Source organism: Bos indicus x Bos taurus, chromosome 1, assembly GCF_003369695.1.
Source record: "Bos indicus x Bos taurus breed Angus x Brahman F1 hybrid chromosome 1, Bos_hybrid_MaternalHap_v2.0, whole genome shotgun sequence".
NCBI classification, from domain to species: domain Eukaryota; kingdom Metazoa; phylum Chordata; class Mammalia; order Artiodactyla; family Bovidae; genus Bos; species Bos indicus x Bos taurus.
In genome coordinates this window covers 96775176-96801540 of record NC_040076.1, presented here as the reverse complement: position 1 = coordinate 96801540, position 26365 = coordinate 96775176, and the positions used below count along the sequence as shown (strand labels likewise).

Below are 26365 nucleotides of genomic sequence, written 5' to 3'. Positions count from 1 at the left end.
TTTGAGTTCCTCTTCACTTTCTGCCATAAGGGTGGTGTCATCTGCATATCTGAGGTTATTGATATTTCTCCCGGCAATCTTGATTCCAGTTTGTGTTTCTTCCAGTCCAGCGTTTCTCATGATGTACTCTGCATATAAGTTAAATAAACAGGGTGACAATATACAGCCTTGACGTACTCCTTTTCCTATTTGGAACCAGTCTGTTGTTCCATGTCTAGTTCTAACTGTTGCTTCCTGACCTGCATACAAATTTCTCAAGAGGCAGATCAGGTGGTCTGGTATTCCCATCTCTCGAAGAATTTTCCACAGTTTATTGTGATCCACACAGTCAAAGGCTTTGGCCTAGTCAATAAAGCAGAAATAGATGTTTTTCTGGAACTCTCTTGCTTTTTTGATGATCCAGCAGATGTTGGCAATTTGATCTCTGGTTCCTCTGCCTTTTCTAAAACCAGCTTGAACATCAGGAAGTTCACGGTTCACATATTGCTGAAGCCTGCCTTGGAGAATTTTGAGCATGACTTTACTAGCGTGTGAGATGAGTGCAATTGTGGGGTAGTTTGGGCATTCTTTGGCATTGCCATTCTTTGGGATCGGAATGAAAACTGACCTTTTCCAGTCCTGTGGCCACTGCTGAGTTGTCCAAATTTGCTGGCATATTGAGCGCAGCACTTTCACAGCATCATCTTTCGGGATTTGGAATAGCTAAACATAGAAGATTCTAAAAAAGTAAACGCACACCCATGTACTCACCTAGTCCCTGCAAGCCTAGCTTGGATCTGTCCCTCCAGGAAGTGCAGTCTGCAGCCTACCTTGTCCCTGTGTGGCTGTGGACCAGCTGCATTGGGAGCTTGTTAGAAGTATAGAACCTCAGCCCCACACCAGACATGCTGCTGCTGCTGCTAAGTCGCTTCAGTCATGTCTGACTCTGTGCGACCCCATAGAGGGCCTCCGACAAGGCTCCCCCGTCCCTGGGATTCTCCAGGCAAGAACACTGGAGTGGGTTGCCATTTCCTTCTCCAATGCATGAAGGTGAAAAGTGAAAGTGAAGTCGCTCAGTCATGTCTGACTCTTAGCGACCTCATGGACTGCAGCCTACCAGGCTCCTCTGTCGGTGGGATTTTCCAGGCAAGAGTACTGGAGTGGGGTGCCATTGCCTTCTCTGACGCCAGACATAGTGAACCATAATCCAGCTTTTCACAGAATCCACATTCATGCTTGAGAAGTATTGGTCTACAAGGCCATGACCTTACCAATCACAGGTGGCCTGGCATTAATTACCTCTGATCTGTGTATGTTCATATGTTTTTCCTGTTTACCCAATATTGGAATAATTATGTATGTACCACTGGTTGTCGTCCTCCCATCCTCTACTTTCAAGGCTGTCTGAGCACAACGGCTCACTCCCCTCAGTAACACTGATGCTCAGGGATCAGCTGAGTGTCTTAGTGGCATGGGGAATTTCACCACAGTGTCTCCCCACGTGAGAAACCTTGATATATACGACTTTTATCTCGCTTCTGTCATCTAACATTGTATTGTCAGCATTTTCTGGTTCTTTAATCTTTCTGAAGAGCTTATCTTTCATGGCTGCAGATAGTAGTCCATCTTAGGACTGTCATAATTCATTTGAGTCGCTCAGTTGGTAAAGAATCTGCCTGCAGTGCAGGAGACCCCGGTTCAGTCCCTGGGTTGGGAAGATCCCCTGGAGAAGGAAATGGCACCCCACTCCAGTATCCTTGCCTGGAAAACCTCATGGACAGAGGAGCCTGGTGGGCTGCAGTCCATGGGGTTGCAAAGAGTGGGGTACGACTGAGCGACTAACACTAAGTCCTTATGACTACTACTCTATTGTGAGGAACAGGAGGAAAAGGGGATGACGAGATGATTGGATGGCATCACCGACTTTATGAATATGAGTTTGGTTTTTTTTTTGGGGGGGGGCACGATTTATTGTGATTGTGAACAGAGAAGGGCTCAGTCCTTCTTGGCTGCCGCTTTCCTCATGGCGGCCAAGACGTTGCTCAGCTCCTCTCTTTCCCTCTTCGCGTGGATATGTGTCCCCACCCTTTTCTTGATGAACTTGAGGGCCCGCTTGTCCTTGGAGACCTTGAGCAGCTCCATGGCTCGTCGCTCGTAAGGGGCTAAGCCACACACCTCCCGGATCATGTCCCGCACGAACTTGGTGTGTTTGATGAGACGCCCGCGGCGGCGGCTGTGCCTCGGCTTGCCCACGTTTTTGGTCACCTTGTGACCCTTGTTGAGGCCCACGGCCATGGGGTAGCACAGAGCCATGGCTGTTGTTCCACAATGGCTGCCGCGGCGGAAGGCTGAATATGAGTTTGAACAAACTCCGGGAGATGGTAAAGGACAGGGAAGCCTGATGTCCTGCAGTCCATGGGGTCGCAAAGAGTTGGACATGACTGAGTGACTGAACTGAACTCTTGTGAGGCATTTGAATTGTTCCGATCCGTTTGGGGCGGGAGTGTTCTGTAGGCTATTTTAAGTATACCAAAGTGAGCTGCTCAGGCTATGCTTACTTCCTTCAGCTCTGGTTATTTCCTTGTGATGAATTCCTGGAGTGGAGATCCTGGATCAAAAGGCACAGACCTTCTAAACAGTGTTTAAAAGACAGCAGGAGTATAGGAAGGACCCTGACAGATACCCTTCCAGGCACTGGACAGTGTGGTCTGTAGACACATTCTCTGGGGAGCAGCAAGCATGGCTTGTTTATCATCACGCGCATCAGGGCCCCTCTCAGAGCAGGTTCTAAGTGGGACTCCTGGAGGTTTGGGGAGAGAGAGGGGAGTTACCTGAAAGATGGGTGACTACCTATGATGGTTTCTTCCTCCTGGCCAGAGTTTTCTGCATGTTTTCTCTTGCCTTCCAGTGGAGCAGCAGGGCGTGAAGTTAGTTAGTGGAGGCCTGACATGACAGCCTCACTTGCTGGTCCTGGACCTGCTGGACCTGACTGGTACCAAACTTGTTTTTGCTTCATGAATCTGGGACTATTGGGTCAGCTGACACTTTCCCTCCCAGGAGCGCACCAGGAAATTCATGTTAAACTGTGTGCTGAAAGGTACACTCAGATCCTGTCATGAAGAAAAAGTGAAATATCAACATCGTTTTTGTGATTGAGGCACAGTTTGAACTTGGATGCCAGGAATATGTTTTTGGCCCTTTATAAATATGTTTGGAGTAGGTCAGTGAATAAATATGCAAAGAATGAGTTTGATTATGTTAAATAACATATACATGTTAAGTATATGTGTCTATCATTTGACATAATTAAAACATTTTTAAGCTGAATATTAAATCATTAGCCACTCATTTGTATTAACTACTTGACACATTATGATTTCCAGATAGACACACACATACCATACCGTCTGGACCTAAGTGTGCTTGACTCAGAGTTTGTCTACAGCAAACAGACTTTTATGAATGAAATACAGTATACAATAGCAAAACAAAAGTGGCTTCTTTTGTCAACATAATGGTTGTTAGCTTCCTGCATATTGTATGTCTCAGTAGTTTGTTCTTTACAATAGCTGTTATCATAGCTTGTATTCCACTGCTTGATTATACCACCATATATTTATCTATTCTTCTTGGAAGACCATTTAGGTTGTTTTCAGTTTGGGGTTTAAATGAAGAAAACTGCTGTGAACTTTCTTTTACAAGTCCTTTTTAAAAAACACAGTTTTATTGAGGTGCAGTTTGCATACCGTAAAATCCAGCCATCGTTAAGTTCTTTATTGTTACAGACGTGTACAGCGTCACTCCCAAAGTTCCCTCAGACTAACTTAGTCCCTACTCCTAAACCCAGGCAGCCATTGATCTGCTTTCTGTCTCTTGCCTTTTCTGGATGTTTCCTATAAATAGAATCCTAGTATATGTAGGTTTTTGGTGTCTTGTTTCTTTCACTTAGCAGAATATTTTTGAAGTTCATCAATTTTAGCTCAGTCAGTAAAGAATCTGCCCGCAATGCAGGAGACCCTGGTTCAATTCCTGGGTGGGATTGCTGGAGAAGGGATAGGCTACCTACTCCAGTATTCTTGGGCTTCCCTTGTGGCTCAGCTGGTAAAGAATCTACCTGCAACGCAGGAGATCTGAGTTCGATTTCTAGGTTAGGAAGATCCTCTCAAAAAAGAAAGGCTACCCACTCCAGTATTCTGGCTGGAGAATTCCATGGACTGTATGGTCTGTGGGGTTCCAAAGAGTCAGACATGACTGAGCGACTTTCACTTATCAGTAGCTTCTTCCTTTGTATCATTGAATAGTATTCAGTTTTATGGATGTACCACATTTTATTTCTTCACTAGTTTATGAACATTTAAATTGTTTCTGGTTTTTGGCTATTATAAATAATGTTTCTATGAACATTCATGTAAGATGTACGGCGGTCTACATTTTTATTTCTCCTGGATAGATTCTTAGGAGTGTAATTACTAGATTCTATGGTAAGTTTATGTTTAACTTTTAAAGTAAACTGTTTTCCAAAAGTGGCTATACAACGTTAGAGTCACACCAACAATGTATGATGGTTTTGATTTCTCCCTGTTCTTGCCAGCACTAGATATTGTTAGTTTTTTTTTTTTTTTTTTTTTTACCATAGCCATTCTCATGGATATATGAGAGTATCTTATTACAGTTTATGTTTATGTTTTTTTGGCTACACCACTCAGCTTGCTTGCAGGATTAGTTCCTCAACCAGAGATTAAACCCATGCCCCCTGCAGTGGAAGCCCAGAATCCTAACCACTGGACCGCCAGGGAATTCCCTTATTAAAGTTTGAAAAGATTTACTAATGAAAAATCTAGACAGCATATTAAAAAAAGAAGAGACATCACTTTGCTGACAAAGGTCCATATAGTCAAAGCTATGGTCTTTCCAGTAGTCATGTTTGGATGTAAGAGTTGGCCCATAAAGAAGGCTGAGTGTTAAAGAATTGATGCTTTCAAATTGTGGTGCTGGAGAAGACTCTTGAGAGTCCCTTAGATAGCAGGGAGATCAAATCAGTTAATCTTAAAGGAGATCAACCCTGAATATTCATTAGAAGGACTTCTGCTGAAGCTCCAGTACTTTGGTCATGTGATGAGAAGAGCTGACTCATTGGAAAAGACCCTGATGCTGGGAAAGATTGAGGGCAGGAGAAGGGGACGATGATGAGAATGAGATGGTTGGATGGCATCACCGACTCAATGGACATGAATTGGACCAACCTCTGGGAGATAGTAAAGAACAGGGAAGCCTGGCGTGCTGCAGTCCATGGGGTGGTGGAGTCGGACATGACTTAGGGTCTGAACAACAACAGTGACTAATGATGATTAGCACCTTTCCATGCACTTTTTTTTTTTTTTTCTAAAAAAGAAAGTGAAAGTGTTAGTTGCTTAGTTGTGTCCAACTCTTTGCAACCCCATGGAGTGTAGCCCACTTGGCTTCTCTGTCCTTGGGATTTCCCAGGCAAGAATACTGGAGTGAGTAGCTATTCCCTTCTCCAGGGATCTTCAACCCAGGTCTCTTGCATTGCAGGAAGATTCTTTACCATTATTATTTATCATTTGTGTATCTGCTTTGGTGAAATACCTAGTTAAATCTTTTGCCCATTTTTTATTTGGGTTGTCATCATAATACAGAGTTTCAAAACTTTTTTATATTCTTTAAAATATTCAAATATCTTTGAATAAAAATATGCAAAATTTTTAAAAAATTCTAGAGGCAAGGGTTTTATCATATGTATATGACATGCAGATATTTTCTGTAAATCTATGACTTTTTACTTTCTTAATGATACCTTTTAAAGAGAAAAGTTTTCAATTTTGATAAAGTCTAAGACAGCAATTTCTTTTGTTTTATGGCTTGCACTTTTAATTACATATCTAGGAAATATTTCCTAACTATGTGCAAGCCTTTTTTTTTTTTAATAGACTTTATCTTCTAGAACAATTTTAAATTCACAACAAAATTGAGCAAATGTACAATTTCCCAGAGAGATATCCCATATATTTCCTGTCTCTTTGTATGCATTGCCTTATTATCAACATCTCCAGTCAGTGGTACATTTGTTACAAAATGAACTTGGATTGACACATCATAATCACCCAAAGTCCATAGTTTGTATCACAGTTCTCTCTTGGTATTGTATATTCTATGGGTTTGGACAGGTGTATAATGACATGTCAGAGAAGGCAGTGGCACCCCACTCCAGTACTCTTGCCTGGAAAATCCCATGGACAGAGGAGCCTGGTAGGCTGCAGTCCATGGGGTCGCTAGGAGTCAGACACGACTGAGCGACTTCACTTTCACTTTTCACTTTCATGCATTGGAGAAGGAAATGGCAACCCACTCCAGTGTTCTTGCCTGGAGAATCCCAGGGACGGGGAAGCCTGGTGGGCTGCCGTCTATGGGGTCGCACAGAGTCGGACACGACTGAAGCGACTTAGCAGCAGCAGCATAATGACATGTATTCACCATTATAGTATCATACAGAGTAATATTGGAAATACTTTGTGCTCCACCTGTTCATCCCTTCCTCCCCTCTGCTGCTAAGTCACTTCAGTCATGTCCGACTCTGTGTGATCCCATAGACGGCAGCCCACCAGGCTTCCCCGTCCCTGGGATTCTCCAGGCAAGAACACTGGAGTGGGTTGCCATTTCCTTCTCCAATGCATGAAAGTGAAAAGTGAAAGTGAAGTCGCTCAGTCGTGTCTGACTCCTAGCGACCCCATGGACTGCAGCCTACCGGGCTCCTCTGTCCATGGGATTTTCCAGGAAAGAGTACTGGAGTGGGTTGCCAGTGCCTTCTCCATTCTCCCCTCTAACCCTTGGCAACTACTTATCTTTTTACCATCTCCATAGTTTTGCCTTTTCCAGAATGTCATATAGTTGGAACCATACAGCATATAACTTTTTCAGATTGGCTTCTTTCACCTAGTAAATGCATTTTTAAGGTTCCTCCATGTCTTTTTATGGCTTGATAGCTTTCTTTCTTTCTTTTTTTTTTTTTTAAATGCTGAGTAATAAGTTTATCTACCTTTTGAAGGATATCTTGGTTTCTTCCAACTTTTGGCAGTTATGAATAGAGCTGCTGTAATGACTTGTGTGTAGGCTTTTGTGTGGACAAAAGTTTTACACTCCTTTGTGTAAATACCATAGAGGGCAACTGCTGTTTAATTTTGTAAGAAAAGAATATGTTTAATTTTGTAAGAAACTGCTAAGCTAAACTGTCTTAAGTGGCTGTACCATATTTCCACGAGCAGTGAGAGTTCCTGTTGCTCCACATAACTCACTAGCATTTGGTATTTTCATACCAGTCTCTTTGTGGACATGTATTTTAGTTTCTGCTGGGTAAATATCTAGAAGTACTGGATCATAGGATAGATGTGTATTTAAATGTCAGACTTTTCCAAGGGGTTGTACCATTTAATACTTTTGTGTCTTTTCTGATATTTAATATTTGTCTTATTTTAGCCATCTTGATGGATGTGAAATTGTATGGCTACATGCTTTTAATTATCTTTTTCCTGATGACTAATGATGTTGAGCATCTTTTCACATGCTGTTGACCATTTGTTCTTTTTCCTTTTGAACTGTCTTTTCAAGTGTTTTGCCACATTTTTGTTTTGAGTAGTTTGTCTTTTTTATTATTGATTTTTAGGCACTATTGATAGGTAGGTAGGTAGACTGCCTGGTAGTCTGAGCACACATCCTTTGTTAGATATTTGTGTAGTGAATATTTTCCCCCAGTGTGTCTCTTGCTTTTTCATTTTCTTACATAAAGATTTTAACTTTAATGAGTTTTCTTCTTAATTTTTTCTTTTATGGTTGTTGCTTTTGTGTTTGCTTAATAATTCTCTACTTACCCCCAAGGTTGCAAAGATTTTCTTCTTTGTTTTCCTTCTAGAGGCTTTAGAGTCTTAGCTTTTATGTTTAGGCCGATGATCAGTCCCAAATTAATTATTGAGTGTGGTGTGATTGAGCGCCTCCTTTTCCATACAATTGTGCATTTGATACGTTTGATACAGAGCCATGTATTGAAAAGGCTTTCCTCCGTTAAATTGCCGTGGTACTTCCTTGTAAATCAAGTGCACTGTTGGAACTCTCTGTTACGTTTGTTCTTAAGCTAGTACTGCACCATCTTCAGCTCTGTAGTTTATCAGTCTTGAAATCAAGGTGGTGTAAGCCTTTCAACTTTGTTCTTTTTCAAACATTTTCAACTATTCTGGCCCTTTGCGTTTTCTTTTTTTAAATTAATTTTTATTGGAGTATAGTTGCTTTACAATGTTGTGTTAGTTTCTGCTGTATAACAAAGTGAATCTTTTGCATTTTCATATACATTTTAGAATCAACTTGTCAATTTCTACAAAAAAACCTGGTTGGATTATGATCAGGACAACACTGAATCTACCAATTTAGGAAGCATTGAGATCTTAAGAGTATTAATCTTCCATAGACATGGTATATCTTGCCATTTATTTACATCTTTAGTTTCTCTCAGCAGTGTTCTATAGCTTTTAGTATTGATGATTTGTACATATTTTAAAAGATTTATCCCTACTTTTTTTTTTTTACATTTTAGAGTCATCTAAAATCTATTGTGTGGAATTCCCTGGTGGTCCAGTGGTTAAGAATCCCCCCTTGCCATGCAGGGGATGCCGGTTCAGTCCCTGGTCATGGAACTAAGATCCCACATACTGTGGAGTAACTTCGCCAGTGTGCCACAACTATTAAAGACTGAATTCTCTAGAGCCTGTGTGCCACAACTGGAGCGCCCACATGCCACAGCTGGAGAGTCTGCGCACTGCAATGAAAGATTCTGAGTGTCACAACTAAGACCTGATGGAGCCAAATAAATAAATAAATAGTAGGATTTATACACACACATACATACAGTTTTAAAAATTGATCTGCCATCTTATTTAACTTAGCAATTCCAGTAAGTTTTGGGTAGATGCCTTAGGATTTTCTATATATATTGTTGTTGTTCAGTCACTCAGCCGTGTCCAACTATTTGTGACCCCATGGACTGCAGCACGCTAGCCTTCCCTGTCCTTCACTATCTCCCGGAATTTGCTCAAATCATGTCCATTGAGTTGATGATGCCATCCAATCATCTCATCCTCTGTCACCCCATTCTCCTCCTATCTTTAATCTTTCCCAGCATCAGAGTCTTTTCCAATGAGTTGGCTTTTTGCATCAGGTGGCCAAAGTACTGGAGCTTCAGCTTCAGCCTTAGTCCTTCCAATGAATATTCAGGACTGATTTCCTTGCTGTCCAAGGGACTCTCAAGAGTCTTCACCAGCATCACAGTTTGAAAGCATTGCTCAACCTTCTTTATGGTCTACCTCTCAGATCCATACATGACTACCGGAAAAACCATAGCTTTGACTATACAGACCTTGGTAGGCAAAGTGATGTCTCTTCTTTTTAATATACTGTCTACGTTGGTCATAGCTTTTCTTTCAAGAAGCAAGCATGTTTTGTTTTGTTTTTTTTACCCCCCACCAGGGAACAAGCATCTTTTAATTTCATGGCTGCAGTCACCGTCCACAGTGATTTTGGAGCCCAAGAAAATAAAGTCTGTCACTGTTTTCATGTTTTCCCCATCTATTTGCCATGAAGTGATGGGATGAGATACCATGATATTTGTTTTTTGAATGTTGACTTTTAGGGCAGTTTTTTCACTCTTCTCTTTCACCTTCATCAAGAGGGTCTTTAGTTCCTCTTCACTATCTGTCATAAGAGTGGTGTCATCTGTATATCCAAAGTTATTGATATATCTCCCAGCAGTCTTGATTCCAGCCTGTGCTTCATCCAGTCCAGCATTTCTCATTAAGTACTCTGCATATAAGTTAAATAAGCAGGGTGACAATATACAGCCTTGGCATACTCCTTTCCAACTTAGAACCAGTCTGTTGTTCCATGTCTGGTTCTAACTGTTGCTCCTTGACAACATACAGGTTTCTTAGGAGGCAGGTAAGGTGGTCTGGTATTCCCATCTCTTGAAGAATTTTCTACAGTTTGTTGTGATCCACACAGTCAAAGGCTTTAGCATAGTCAATGAAGCAGAAGTAGATGTTTTTCTGGAATTCTGTTGCTTTTTCTATGATCCAGCGGATGTTGGCAATTTGATCTGAGGTTCCTCTGCCTTTTCTAAATGCAGCTTGTACATCTGGAAAGTCTCAGTTCATGTATTATTGAAGCCTGGCTTGAAGGATTTTAAACATTACCTTGCTAGCATGTGAAATGAGTGCAGTTGTATGGTAGCTTGAACATTCTTTGGCATTGGAATGAAACTGACCTTTTCCAGTCATGTGGCCACTGCTGAGTTTTCTAAATTTGCTGGCATATTGAGTATAGCACTTTAACAGCATCATCTTTTAGGCTTTGCAGTAGCTCAGCTGTAATTCCATCATCTCCACTAGATTTGTTTGTAGTGATTCTAAGGCCCTCTTGACTTCACACTCCAGGATGTCTGGCTCTAGGTTTGTGATCATACTATCATGGCATCCAGGTCATTAACAACTATTTGTACAATTCTTCTGTGTATTCTTGCTACCTCTTCTTAATATCTTCTGCTTTGGTTAGTTCCATACCATTTCTGTCCTTTATTGTGCCCATCTTTGCATGAAGTGTTCCCTTAGTATCTCTAATTTTCCTGAAAAGATTGCTAATCTCTCCCCGGCTATTGTTTTCTTCTATTTCTTTGCATTGTTCACTAAAGAAGGCTTTCTTATTTCTCCTTTGGAACTTATCTCTCTTATCTTTCTTCTTATCTTATCTCTTATCTTTCTTATCTCTCTTATCTATTCTTTGTAACTCTGCATTCAGAGGAGTATATCTTTGCTTTTCTCCTTTGCCTTTCACTTCTCTTCTTTTCTCAGCTATTTGTAAGGCCTCCTCAAACACTTTGCCTTTTTGCATTTCTTTTTTCTTAGGGATGATTTTGATCACCACCTCCTGTACAGTGTTAGGAACCTCCATCCATAGTTCTTCAGGCACTCTGTCTATCAGATATAATCCCTTGAATATGTCACTTCCACTGTGTAATCATAAGGAATTTGATTTAGGTATGCCTGAATGGCCTAGTAGTGCTCCCTGAGCTCTGCATGTGTGGTAAGTCACTTTAGTCATGTCCAACTCTTTGCAACCCTATGGACTGTAGCCCACCAGGCTCCTCTGTCCATGGGATTCTACAGCCAAGAGTACTAGAGTGGGTTGCCATGCCCTCCTCCAGGGAATCTTCCCGACCCAGGTCTCATTCATCCCCTGCTTTGGCAAGCAGGTTCTTTACCACCTGGGCCACCTCATAAGCCCCAGTGGTTTTCCCTACTTTCTTCAATTTAAGTCTGAATTTTGCAGTAAGGAGTTTATGATCTGAGCCACAGTCAGCTCTTCGTCCTTTTTTTGCTGACTGTATACAGCTTCCCCATCTTTGGCTGCAAAGAATATAATCAATCTGATTTCAGTATTGACCATCTGATGCTATTATGTGTAGAGTCATCTCTTGTGTTGGAGGAGGGTGTTTGCTATGACCAGTGCATTTTCTTGGCAAAACTCTGTTAGGTTTTGCCCTGCTTCACTTTTTACTCCAAGGCCAAACTTGTCTATTATTCCAGGTATCTCTTGACTTCCTACTTTTGCATCCCAGTCCCCTATTATAAAAGGTCATCATTTTTTGGTGTTAGTTCTGGAAGGTCTTGTAGGTCTCTATAGAACTGTCAACTTCAGCTTCTTTGGCATTAGTGGTTGAGGCATAGACTTGAATTATGGCAATATTGAATGGCATGCCTTGGAAAGAAACAGAGATCATTCTTTCATTTATGAGATTGCACACAAGTACTGCATTTCGGGCTTTTTGGTTGACCATGAGGGCTACTCCATTTCTTCCAAGTGATTCTTGCCCACAGTGGTAGATATATTGGTCATCTGAATTAAATTCACCCATTCTTGTCCATTTTAGTTCTCTTCTGTTCAGTCGCTCAGTCATGTCCAATTCTGTGACCTCATGGAGTGCAGCACACCAGGATTCCCTGTCCATCACCAATTCCCATAGCTTGCTCAAACTCATATCCATTGAGTCAGTGATGCTATCCAACCATCTCATCCTCTGTCGACCCCTTCTCCTCCTGCTCCCAATCCCTCCCAGCATCAGAGTCTTTTCCAATGAGTCAACTCTTTGCATGAGGTGGCCAAAGTACTGGAGTTTCAGCTTCAGCATCAGTCCTTCCAATGAATATTCAGGACTGATTTCCTTAAGGATTGACTGTTTTGATCTCCTTGCTATCCAAGGAACTCTCAAGAGTCTTCTCCAATACCACAGTTCAAAAACATCAATTCTTTGTGCTCAGCTTTCTTTATAATCCAACTTTCACATCCATACATGATTATTGGAAAACCATAGCTTTAGAGGGACCTTTGTCGGCAAAGTAACGTCTCTGCTTTTAGTATGCTGTCTAGGTTGGTCATAGCTTTTCTTCCAAGGAGCAAGTGTCTTTTAATATCATGGCTGCAGTCGCCATCTACAGTGATTTTGAGCCCAAGAAAATAAAGTCTGTCACTGTTTCCATTGTTTCTCCATCTATTTGCCATGAAGTGATGGGACCAGATACCATGATCTTTGTTTTTTGAATGTTGAGTTTTAAGTCAGCTTTTTCACTCTTTTCTTTCACTTTCATGAAGAGGTTCTTTAGTTCCTCTTCACCTTCTGCTATAAGGGTGGTGTCATCTGCATATCCGAAATTATTGATATATCTCCCAGGTGTTGATTCCAGCCTGTGCTTCATCCAGTCCAGCATTTCTCATGATATACTCTGCATATAAGTTAAGTAAGCAGGGTGACAATATACAGCGTTAGCATACTCCTTTCCCAATTTAGAACCAGTCTGTTGTTCCATGTCTGGTTCTAACTGTTGCTTCTTGATCTGCATACAGATTTCTCAGGAGGCAGGTAAGGTGGTCTGATATTTTCTACAGTTTGTCATGATCTACACAGTCAAAAGCAGAGACATTGCTTTGCCAACAAAGGTCCATCTACTCAAGGCTATGGTTTTTCCAGTGGTCATGTATGGATCTGAGAGTTGTACTGTGAAGAAAGCTGAGTGCCAAAGAATGGATGCTTTTGAATTGTGGTGTTGGAGAAGACTCTTGAGAGTCCCTTGGACTGCAAGGAGATCCAGCCAGTCCATTCTAAAGGAGATCAGTCCTGGGTGTTCTTTGGAAGGGATGATGCTAAAGTTGAAACTCCAGTACTTTGGCCACCTCATGCAAAGAGTTGACTCATTGGAAAAGACTCTGATGCTGGGAGGGATTGGGGGCAGGAGGAGAAGGGGACGACAGAGGATGAGATGGCTGGATGGCATCACTGACTTGATGGACGTGAGTTTGAGTGAACTCCGGGAGTTGGTGATGGACAGGGAGGCCTGGCATGCTGCGATTAATGGGGTCGCAAAGAGTCGGACATGACTGAGCAACTGAACTGAACTGACACGGTCAAAGGCTTTGGCATAATCAATAAAGTAGAAGTAGATGTTTTTCTGGAATTCGGTTGGTTTTTCTATGATCCAATGGATGTTGGCAATATGATCTCTGGTTCCTCTGCCTATTCTAAATCTAGCTTGTACATCTGGAAGTTCACAGTTCACATACTGTTGAAGCCTGGCTTGAAGAATTTTGAGCATTACTTTGCTAACATGTGAAATGAGTGCAGTCGGGCAGTAGTATGAACATTCTTTGACATTGCCCTTCTTTGGGATTGGAATGAAAACTGACCTTTTCCAGTACTGTGGCCAATGCTGTGTTATCCAAATTTTCTGGCATATTGAGTGCAGCACTTTAACAGTATCATCTTTTAGGATTTGAAATAGCTCAACTGGAATTCCATCACCTCCACTAGCTTTGTTCATAGTGATGCTTCCTAAGGCCCACCTGACTTCACATTCCAGGAAGTCTGGTTCTCAGTGAGTGGTCACACCAACATGGTTATCTGAATCATGAAGATCTTTTTTGTATAGTTCTTCTGTGTAGTCTTGCCACCTCTTCTTAATACCTTCTGCTTTTGTTAGGTCCAAACCATTTCTGTTCTTTATTGTGCCCATCTTTGCATGAAATGTTCCCTTGGTATCTCTAATTTTCTTAAAGAGATCTGTAGTCTTTCCCATTCTATTGTTTTCCTCTTTCTTTGCATTTATCACTGAGGAAGGCTTTCTTATCTCCTTGCTGTTCTTTGGAACTCTTCATTCAAATGGGTATATCTTTCCTTTTCTACTTTGCCTTTAGCTTCTTTTCTTTTCTCAGCTACTTGTAAGGCCTCCTCAGACTACCATTTTGCCTTTTTGCGTTTCTTTTTCTTGGGGGTGGTCTTGATCACTGCCTCCTGTACAATGTCATGAACCTCTGTCCATAGTTCTTCAGGCACTCTATCAGATCTCATCTCTTGAATCTATTTGTCACTTCTACTATATAATTGTAAGGGATTTGTTTTAGGTCATACCTGAATAGTTTTGTACTTTTCCCTACTTTCTTCAATTGAAGTCTGAATTTGGCAATGAGTTTGTGATCTGAGCCACAGTCAGCTTCTGGACTTGGTTTTGCTTACTGTATAGAGCTTCTCCATCTTTGGCTGCAAATAATATAATCAGTCTGATTTTGGTATTGACCATCTGGTGATGTCCATGTGTAGAGTGTTCTCTTGTGTTGTTGGAAGAGGGTGTTTGCTGTGACCAGTGTGTTCTCTGGGCAAACCTCTGTTAGCCTTTGCCTTGCTTCATTTTGTACTCCAAGGCCACATCGCCTGTTACTCCAGTTATCTCTTGACTTCCTTCCTTTGCATTCCAGCCCCCTGTGATGAAAAGGACATCTATTTTGGGTGTTAGTTCTAGAAGGTCTTGTAGGTCTTCTTTGGACTGTTCAGCTTCTTCAGCATTACTGCTTGGGGCATAGACTTGGATTACTGTGATATTGAATGGCTTGCCTTGGAAATAAACAGAGATCATTCTGTCGTTTTTATGATTGCACCCAAGTACTGCATTATCAATAACCTCAGATATGCAGATAACACCACCCTTACGGCAGAAAGTGAAGAAGAACTAAAGAGCCTCTTGATGAAAGTGAAAGTGGAGAGTGAAAAAGTTGGCTTAAAGCTCAACATTCAGAAAACTAAGATCATGGCATCCGGTCCCATCACTTTATGGCAAATAGATGGGGAAACAGTGGACACAGTGGCTGACTTTATTTTTCTGGGCTCCAAAATCACCGCAGATGGTGATTGCAGCCATGAAATTAAAAGACGCTTACTCCTTGGAAGGAAAGTTATAACCAACCTAGATAGCATATTACAAAGCAGAGGGAGGTAGGAGGGGGTTCAGGATGGAGAACACATGTACACCATGGCAGATTCATGTCAATGTATCGCAAAACCAACACAGTATTGTAATTAGCCTCCAATTAAATAAATTAAAAAAAAAAAAAGCAGAGACATTACTTTGCCAACAAAGGTCTGTCTAGTCAAGGCTATGGTTTTTCCAGTGGTCATGTATGGATGTGAGAGTTGGACTATAAAGAAGGCTGCTGCTGCTGCTAAGTCACTTCAGTCATGTCCGACTCTGTGCAACCCCAGAGACAGCAGCCCACCAGGCTCCCCTGTCCCTGGGATTCTCCAGGCAAGAACACTGGAGTGGGTTGCCATTTCCTTCTCCAGTGCATGAAAGTGAAAATGAAAGTGAAGTCACTCAGTCGTGTCTGACTCTTAGCGACCCCATGGACTGGAGCCTACCAGGCTCCTCCGTCCATAGATTTTCCAGGCAAGAGTACTGGAGTGGGGTGCCATTGCCTTCTCCGAAAGAACACTGAGCGCCAAAGAATTGATGCTTTTGAACTGTGGTGTTGGAGAAGACTCTTAAGAGTCCCTTGAACTGCAAGGAGGTCCAACCAGTCCATTCTAAAGGAGATCAGTCCTGGGTGTTCATTGGAGGGACTGATGCTGAAGCTGAAACTCCATTACTTTAGCCACCTCTTGAGAAGAGCTGACTCATTAGAAAAGACCCTGATGCTGGGAAAGATTGAGGGCAGGAGGAGAAGGGGACGACAGAGGATGAGATGGTTGGATGGCATCACCTACTTGATGGACATGGGTTTGGGTGGAATCTGGGTGTTGGTGAGGGACAGGGAGGCCTGGTGTGCTGGAGTTCATGGGGTCGCAAAGAATCAGACACAACTGAGCAACTGAACTGTATTTGGACTCTTTTGTAAACAATGAGGGTTACTCATTTCTTCTAAGGGATTCTTCTCACAGTATTAGATATAATGGTCGTCTGAATTAAATTTGCCCATCAGTCCCTTTTAGTTCACTGATTCCTAAAATGTCGAGGTTCACTCATGCGATCTCCTGTTTGACCTCTTCTAATTTACTTTGATTCATGGACCTAACATTCCAGGTTCCTATGCAATATTGCTCTTTATAGCATCGGACTTCACTTCCATCGGACTTGACTTCGCTGGTGGCTCAGACGGTAAAGCGTCTGCCTACAATGCAGGAGACCTGGGTTCGATCCCTGGGTCGGGAACATCCCCTGGAGAAGGAAATGGCAATCCACTCCAGTACTGTTGCCTGGAAAATCCCATGGACAGAGGATCCTGGTAGGCTACAGTCCATGGGGTCACAAACAGTCAGACACAACTAAGCGACTTCACTTCACTTCACTTTCACCTCCATCACCGGTCACATCCAAAACTGGGCGTTGTTTTCATTTTACTTCACTTTCACTTCCATCACCAGTCACATCCAAAACTGGGCGTTGTTTTCACTTTGGCTTCGTCTCTTCATTGTTTCTAGAGTTATTTCTCCACTCTTCTCTAGTAGCATATTGGGCACCTACCGACCTGGGGAGTTCATCTTTCAGTGTCCTATCTTTTTGGCTTTTCATACTGTTCATGGGGTTCTCAAGGCAAGAATACTGAAGTGGTTTGCCATTTCCTTCTCCAGTGGACTGTGTTTTGTCAGAACTCTCCACCATGACCCGTCTACCTTGCATGACCCTACTCAGCATGACTAATAGTTTCATTGAGTTCAACAAGGCTGTGATCCATGGGATCAGTTTGATTAGTTTTCTGTGATTGTGGTTTTCAATCTGTCTGCCCTCTAATGGAGAAGGATAAGAGGCTTATGGAAGCCTCCTGATAGGAGAAACTGACTCAGGGAAACTGAGTCTTGTTCTGATGGGTGCAGCCATGCTCTGTAAATCTTTAATCCAAGTTTCTGTTGATGGGTGGGGCTGTATTCCCTCCCTGTTGTTTGACCTGAGACCAAACTATGGTGGAGGTAATGAAGATGATGGTGGCCTCCTTGAAAAGATCCTGTGCAGGAACTGCCCTGCTCAGTGCCCCTGACCCTGCAGCAGGCCACAGCTGAGCCATGCCTCTGCCAGAGACTCTTGGACACTCACAGGCAAGACTGGGTCAGTCTCTTGTGGGGTCCCTGCTCCTTTCTCCTGGATTGGTGTGCACAAGGTTTTGTTTGTGCCCTCCAAGAGTCTGTTTCCCCAGTCCTGTGTAAGTTCTGTAAGGCCCGTGTAAGGCCAAATCCCACTGGCCTCCAAAGTCAAATTCTCTGGGAGTTCTCAGTCCCTTTGCCAGATCCCCAGGTTGGGAAAGCTGTTGTGGGTCCTAGAACTTTCTTAACAGTGCGAGAATTTCTTTGGTATAATTCTGCAATTTGTGGGTCTTCCACTCAGCAGCTCTATGGTGGGGTTAGTGGCGACCTCCTCCAAGAGAGAGGGCTTATGCCATAGGCTGTGTGACCTAGGTAGCTGCACCCAGAGCTTCTGCCCCTGCAGCAGGCCACTGCTGAACAGAGGGTCTGGCTCAGTCCCTGTGGGGTCTCTGGGTCTTGTTGCACACAAGGTTTTGTTTGAGCCCTCTGAACATCTTTGGTGATTATGGGGTTTGATTCTAAACATGATTTTGCCCTTCCTACCATCTTGCTGGGGCTTCTCCTTTGCCCTTGAACCTGGGGTATCTTTTTTTGGTGGGATGGAACATTGTCCTGTCGATGATTGGTCAGCAGTGAGTTGTAATTTTGGAGTTCTTGCAGGAGAAGATAAACGTCATCTGCAAAGAGTTTTATTTTATCCTTTCTAATCTCTATGCCTTTCCCCCCCCCCTTGCCTTGTTCTTTTAAGGAAAAGGTGGTCAGTTTTTCACAATTAAGTGTGATGATAGCTATAGATTTTTAAATAGATAGCCTTTACCAGGTATGAGGAAATTTCCGTCAATTCCTACTTTGCTGAGAGGTTTTATTGTGAATGGATGTTGAATTTTGTCAAAGGCTTTTTTCTGCATTTCTTAAGATGATTATATGATTTGTTTTTCTTTATTCTGTTCATGTGAATATGTCTCTCTTTCATCTTTTGGCCCTTGTTCATCATGTCTAATTAGGGAAAAGACCACTGTTACTATTTCTAACACTTTAACATCTTGGCATGATGCATGGGATGTAGGTTCAAGAGCATGATTTAGACAGTTTGAATCCAATAATCTCCATAAAGTGTTTTATAAACTGAAAGGCACCATATGTATTTAGATAGAACTGACTTAAGGGACCTACCTGCTCTCCAAAACTTCTCTTAATCTCTGAAACTTCTGCCATTAGTCTCATGCTTAAAAAAATCAATGTGAAGATAACAGAACTGTGCACAATGAGATTTTGACCTTAAAAGGTCTTGCTTCCTACTTGTTGAGCTTGGGAGACCTGACTTACAGGTATGACAAAATACTTCCATTTAAGTGTCCAGTAATATTAATTAAAAACAATTGTCAAAAAAAAAAAAATCTGTATATTCATTGCCTATGTCCCAGTTTTTCATTGACCTGAAAATTCTGGGGGACTTAGAAGTCTATGGTTCTTGGTCTAAGCACTGGAGAAATCAGTGACTTAAAAGGAATATAAAATAATTTTAGATGGAGCTGTCACCTTCCCAGACTTCATTCAAGCTACACTACAAAGTTACAGTGATCAAAACAGGATTGTATCGGCACAAAAACAGATTATAGATTAATGGAACAGGATAGAAAACCCAGAAATAAATTCACACACCTATGGTCAATTGATCTATGACAAAGTAGTCAAGTATATACAATGGAGAATAGACAGTCTCTTCAATAAATGGTGCTGGGAAAACTGGACAGCTACATGTTAAAGAATGGGATTGAAATATTTCATCTCACCATTTACAAAAGTAAACTTAAAATGGGTTAAAGACTTAAATGTAAGACCTGAAACCATAAAGATCCTAGAAGAGAACATTGGGAGAACATTCTTTGACCTAAATTGTAAATTTTTTTTTTTTTTGGATCTGTCTTTTAAGGCAAAGGAATAAAAGCAGAAAGAAACAAATGGGACCTAATCAAACCTAAAAGCTTTTGCATAAAGAAACCATCCACAAAACAAATAGACAACTTACTGAATGAGATAAAATATTTGCAAATGATATGGCTGACAACTGTGGTGCTGCAGAAGACTTTTGAGAGTCCCTTGAACAGCAAGGAGATCAAACTAGTCAATCCTAAAGGAAATCAGTCCTGAATATTCATTGGAGGGACTGTTGCTGAAGTTCTGGTACTTAAAGTGGCCAGCTGATGTTAAGAGCCAACTCATTGGAAAAGATCCTGATGCTGGGAAAGATTGAAGGCAAAAGGAAAAGAGGATGGCAGAGGATAAGATGGTTAGATAGCACCACCAACTCAGTGGACATGAATTTGAGCAAACTCTGGGAGATAGTGAAGGACAGGGAAGCCAGGCTTGCTGAAGTCCATGGGGTCACAAAGAGACACGACTTAGAGACTGAACAATGACAAAGGGCTGACAAGGGGTTAATATCCAAAATAAACAGCTCATACAATGCAATATCCAAAAACAAACAAGCCTAATCAAAAATGGGCAGAATACTTGAACAAACATTTTTCCATAGAAGACATACAGAGCTCAACATCACTAATTATTCCAGAAATGCAAATCAAAACCACAGTGAGATATCACCACACACTTGTCTGAATGGCTGAAAAGGAACACAAATAACAAATGTTTGCAAGGGTATGGAGAAAAGGTAACCCTTGTACACTTTCGGTAGAAATGTAAATTGGTACAACCCGTATGTAAACACTATGGAAGTTCCTCAAAAAACTAGAAGTAAAGTTGCTGAATGATCCAGCAATCCCATTCCTGGGTGTATATTTGAAAAGAAAAAAACATGAATTCAAAAAGACAACACTGCACCCCAGTGTTCATAGCAAGCGCTGTTTACAGTAACCAAAATACAGAAGCAATTGAGGTGTCCATCAACAGATGAATGGATAAAGAAGATATGGTATATGTATACAGTGGAATAGTACTCAGCCATAAAAATGAAATCCTGCCATTTGCAGCAATGTGAATGCACCTAGAGGATGTTAATGCTTAGTGAGATAATTCAGAGAAAGACAAATACTGTATGATAAGCCTTTGCTGTGTGGATCACAATAAACTGTGGAAAATTCTTCAAGAGATGGGAATACCAGACCACCTGATCTGCCTCTTGAGAAATTTGTATGCAGGTCAGGAAGCAACAGTTAGAACTGGACATGGAACAACAGACTGGTTCCAAATAGGAAAAGGAGTACGTCAAGGCTGTATATTGTCACCCTGTTTATTTAACTTATATGCAGAGTACATCATGAGAAACGCTGGACTGGAAGAAACACAAACTGGAATCAAGATTGCCGGGAGAAATATCAATAACCTCAGATATGCAGATGACACTACCCTTATGGCAGAAAGTGAAGAGGAACTCAAAAGCCTCTTGATGAAGGTGAAAGAGGAGAGTGAAAAAGTTGGCTTAAAGCTCAACATTCAGAAAACGAAGATCATGGCATCCGGTCCCACCACTTCATGGGAAATAGATGGGGAAACAGTGGAAACAGTGTCAGACTGTATTTTTGGGGGCTCCAAAATCACTGCAGATGGTGACTGCAGCCATGAAATTAAAAGACGCTAACTCCTTGGAAGGAAAGTTATGACCAACCTAGATAGCATATTCAAAAGCAGAGACATTACTTTGCCAACAAAAGTCTGTCTAGTCAAGGCTATGGTTTTTGCTGTGGTCATGTATGGATGTGAGAGTTGGACTGTGAAGAAGGCTGAGCACCGAAGAATTGATGCTTTTGAACTGTGGTGTTGGAGAAGACTCTTGAGAGTCCCTTGGACTGCAAGGAGATCCAACCAGTCCATCCTAAAGGAGATCAGCCCTGGGATTTCTTTGGAAGGAATGATACTAAAGCTGAAACTCCAGTACTTTGGCCACCTCATGCAAAGAGTTGACTCATTGGAAAAGACTGATGCTGGGAGGGATTGGGGGCAAGAGGAGAAGGGGATGACAGAGGATGAGATGGCTGGATGGCATCACTGACTCGATGGACATGAGTCTGAGTGAACTCCGGGAGTTGGTGATGGACAGGGAGGCCTGGTGTGCTGCAATTCATGGGGTCGCAAAGAGTTGGACACGACTGAGCGACTGATCTGATCTGATCTGATAATGTATATGTAGAATCTAAAAAGTAAGACAAATGTATATAGCAAAAGAGAAACATATTCACAGATTATAAAAGCAAACTAGTGGTTACCAGTTGGGAGGGGGAAGGAAGGAGGAGCAATGTAGGAGTATGGCATTAAAAGAGATACAGACTACCATATATAAAATACATAAACAGCAAGAGTATATTTTATAGCACTGGAAATTATAGCCATTATCTCATAATAACTTTTAATGGAGAATAGTCTGCAGTCCATGGGGTCGCGAAGAGTTGGACATGACTGAGCGACTTCACTTTCACTTTTCACTTTCCTGCATTGGAGAAGGAAATGGCAGCCCACTCCAGTGTTCTTGCCTGGAGAATCCCAGGGACGGGGGAGCCTAGTGGGGTCACACAGAGTCGGACACAACTGAAGCGACTTAGCAGCAGCAGTAGCAGTCTGTAAAAATACTGACTCTCTGCTGTGCACCTGAAACTAATGTAATATTGTAAATCAACTCTACTTCAATAAAAATAATAAAATTAATCAATGTGAGATGTCCTGAGAGAATGGGAAAAAACCAGTGGGTGTTTATGGTAGTAGAGTAAGCTGGCGTAGATCTGGAATGCTGTTGTCGATGACTTACAGGACAACTAGACCCCAGGTTGATTGGGTAGCCTATCCCAGATTGTTGCAAAAGTGATCTTCCTTAGGTGGCCTAGTTTACTTTCTCAGCAATAACCAACAAAGCCACAGTTTTAGAAACTATAGACAACTGAACTTGAGCAATGCCATCATCTGTGAGTCATCCCAAGAGCTCGGGACTGCTGGTGCGTGCGGTCTCATTGAGTGCAGGTTTCTGATTGGTACTTTCCAGATCATTGTATGCTTAAACCACTTCCTTTGCTTAAGAGCAGGGCTAAAGTTGAGGATAATCGTTGAGAACTAGGAAGCAGTCTCTAGTTCAAATGTCCTTTGAGGACTAAGCCTCTTTATAAACATGTTTACTGAGCATTAGTCCCATATATATTAGGACATTTCTGGTGGTGATGCAAACACTAGCTCCCAAATAACATGTCCTACTTTTGAACAACTCCCAATCTTATAACCCTCTAATTATTGCTCTTATGAGCACTTTTCCCATATGTGTTAACTTCTTTAGGTATATTCCTGTTTATTGATATCATTCTTAAAATTTAGTGGCAGGGAACTCAAATAGGGGCTCTGTATCAACCTACAAGGGTGGGATGGGGAGGAAGATGGGAGGGAGGTTCAAGAGGGAGGGGACATATGTGTACCTATGGCTGATTCATGTTGATGTTTGACAGAAAACAGAAAAATTTTTGTAAAGCAATTATCCTTCAATTAAAAAACAAAAAATATTTTAATTTGGTGTCAAAAGCAGTATAAGGTATGGAACTCCTTTCTTCTTAATTGTGAACATTGCACTTGTGTTAATCTATTTGTTCCCACCAAAATGATAAAGAGATGAATATACATGTGTGGAGTTTGCAATAAGTAAGACATAGTCACATTATGAGGGAAGGATATAGGAAAATATACATCATTAGAATGTTAATTTACAAGCAAACCTAGAGCATTGGGTAAAAACTAATGATAGCCTTATGGAAAACTGAATCTCATCAATGTAACCTAATTTTTTCCAGAACATTGTAAGGATCTGGAGGAAACAGGGCACATACATCTTGACTTTCTCATGCTGTTGATTTAATTATGAATAACAGCAGCAGCAGCAACCCAGGGAAGCATAGTTTAGCTTATATGTTACCACAGTCAGATGGTGGGAAGGTCAGAGACATTAATGATGTGCTGCTGGTATGGAGTAGCACTTACCAGTTAACCCTTCAGAGGTGAGTCTGGGACCAACCAATTCTTTTTTTTTTTTTTTCCCCAACCAATTCTTTATTAAATAAACTTTAATCTTGTGTAATATTTGTGTGCCAGAAATACTGGAAACAGAAGTCAAAATAACCTGGATAAATTAGGTACTTATAAACTGAACAATGTCAAATGAAGGCTAATTTTGTAAGCAGGAAGTTCACATTGGAGAATGGTTGGTTTTTTGTCTGTTCCTGGCAGAAAGAGCCCCTGGTCAGGGTGAATCATGAGGTAGTTGAACCATCGATAACTATAATATGTGTAAAGTACCACATCTTATAAGCCAGGGCTCTGGCTAAGGATACTTACATGAGGTTGAGAGCAGCCAAAGATACAGTGAAGGCTTACAGTGGATAAAAATTTTGAAATAGAAGCAGGGACATATGCAGCTAGATGGGAAGGATATGAAAAAGGAGCAATTGGAAGTATTTTGTATTAAGTAGAATAGGCTAAAATGCTGTAAAATTAGGTAAAAAATACAGTGGCTCAAATTGAGTACGAGCTGGTTTCTCTCATATGACAGTCCTGTGTGAGCATTTGCAGCCCTCTATGCCCAGCTGATGGTAGCTCTGCTGCCTTCACCATGTGTCCTTCAGAGTTGCTCTGGTTGCTTAGAGAAAGAAGGATGAGTTTTGCCCTGAAACGGCAGACATCACATCTGCCCACATCCCATTGGCGAGAAATCAGTCACTTGGCCATTCCTAACTGCATGGATGACTGGGAAATATAGGTCAGCTGTGTGCTTCAGAAAAGAAGAGAGCACAGACTTTGAGAACCAGTAACCATTTCTGTCATACCTCTGAGAAACAGCAGTTGAGTTGACAAATTCTTTTTTCAGTTTTCTTTTTTGATATGGACCATTTTTGAACTCTTTATTGAATTTATTACAATATTGCTCCTGTTTTGTGTGTGTTTTTTTTTTTTTTTTTTTTGTCCATGAGGCATCTTAGCTCCCTGACCAGGGAGTGAACCCATACCCACTGCCTTGGAAGGCAGAGTCTTAACCACTGGACCACCAGGGAAGTTCCAACAACAGAGAATTTAATATTAAACCATCATTCAAGAATGGTCAGCAGTCCCTGTGGAGGAGAATATGGCAATATCTGACAAAAGTGTATAAGTAAACATTTACCCTTTCACCTGGCAGTCTCACTTATAGTAATTATTCCAGAGGAAACACCTCCACAAATCACTTTTGTAGAAAGTACTTAGTAACTATAAACCAGAAACAAGTGATAAAGAGTGGGTGGATATGGGTGGAGGAAATAACAGTGGGAATGGGACTTTTCTGAGTATGTGTTTTTATATAGTTTTTACTTTGAACCATGTAGATATTTAAATATTCAACTACATAAAGTTAAAAATGAAAACAAATCCTGAAATTTAATATGCAAAAAACAACTAATAATCAAAACAAGTATATCAAATTGATTATTGTTGTTGTTCAGTTGCTCAGTCATGTCCAACACTTTGTGACCCCATGGACTGCAGCATGCCAGGCCTCCCTATCCTCACCATCACCTAAAGGCATGGCTCATAGCTTCATTGAGTTATACCAGCCCTATTCATCATGACAAGGCAGTGATTCATGAAAGGGATCAAGTTGATTATACAACCATAAATTTTGTTATTCTTGTTGTTCATTCACTAAGTTGTGTCCAATTCTTTGCGACTCCGTGAACTGCAGTGCACCAGGCTTACCTGTCCTTCACTATCTCCCAGAGGATGAGATGATTGGATGGCATCACCGACTCGATGGACATGGGTTTGGGTGGACTCTGGGAGTTGGTGATGGACAGGGAGGCCTGGCGTGCTGCGGTTCATGGGGTGACAAATAGTCGGACATGACTGAATGACTGAACTGAACTGAATATTCCATTGTGTGTATGTACTGCAGCTTCTTTATCCATTCATCTGTCATTGGACATCTAGGTTGCTTCCATGTCTTAGCTATTGTAAATAGTGCTGCAGTGAACATTGCAGTACATGTATCTTTTTCAGTTATGATTTCCTCAGGGTATGTGCCCAGTAGTGGGATTGCTGGGTCACATGGTAGTTTTATTCCTAACTTTTAAAGGAATCTCTATACTGTTTTCCATAGTGGCTTTATCAGTTTGCATTCCCACCACAGTGTAAGAAGGTTCCCTTTTCTCCACACCTCTCCAGCATTTATTGTTTGTAGACTTTTTGATGATGGCCAAGAAAATGCACTGGTCATAACAAACACCCTCTTCCAACAACATAAGAGAAGACTCTTTGCATGGACATCACCAGATGGTCAACACCGAAATCAGATTGATTATATTCTTTGCAGCCAAAGATGGGGAAGCTCTATACAGTCAGCAAAAACAAGACCAGGAGCTGACTGTGGCTCAGACCATGAACTCCTTATTGCCAAATTCAGACTGAAATTGAAGAAAGCAGAGAAAATCACTAGACCATTCAGGTATGACCTAAATCAAATCCCTTATGATTATACAGTGGAAGTGAGAAATAGATTTAAGGGCCTAGATCTGATAGAGTGCCTGATGAACTATGGAATGAGCTTCGTGACATTGTACAGGAGACAAGGATCAAGACCATTCCCATAGAAAAGAAATGCAAAAAAGCAAAATGGCTGTCTGGGGAGGCCTTACAAATAGCTGTGAAAAGAAGAGAAGCGAAAAGCAAAGGAGAAAAGGAAAGATATAAACATCTGAATGCAGAGTTCCAAAGAATAGCAAGAAGAGGTAAGAAAGCCTTCCTCAGTGATCAATGCAAAGAAATAGAGGAAAACAACAGAATTGGAAAGACTAGGGATCTCTTCAAGAAAATCAGAGATACCAAGGGAACATTTCATGCAAAGATGAGCTCGATAAAGGACAGAAATGGTATGGACCTAACAGAAGCAGAAGATATTAAGAAGAGATGGCAAGATACACAGAA

At 41.4% G+C, this 26365-nt stretch overlaps 1 protein-coding gene and 1 pseudogene across 3 annotated transcripts in view; one reads left to right on the top strand and one right to left on the bottom strand.

Moving 5' to 3' along the window:
* GPR160 (G protein-coupled receptor 160) overlaps positions 1–26365 on the top strand; it is a 69923-nt gene that overhangs the window by 11191 nt on the left and 32367 nt on the right. The gene's annotated exons all lie outside the window — the stretch shown is intronic.
* LOC113892551 lies at positions 1939–2324 on the bottom strand (annotated as a pseudogene). Its single transcript, XR_003511080.1, has one exon. The product of XR_003511080.1 is annotated as a 60S ribosomal protein L36 pseudogene (transcript).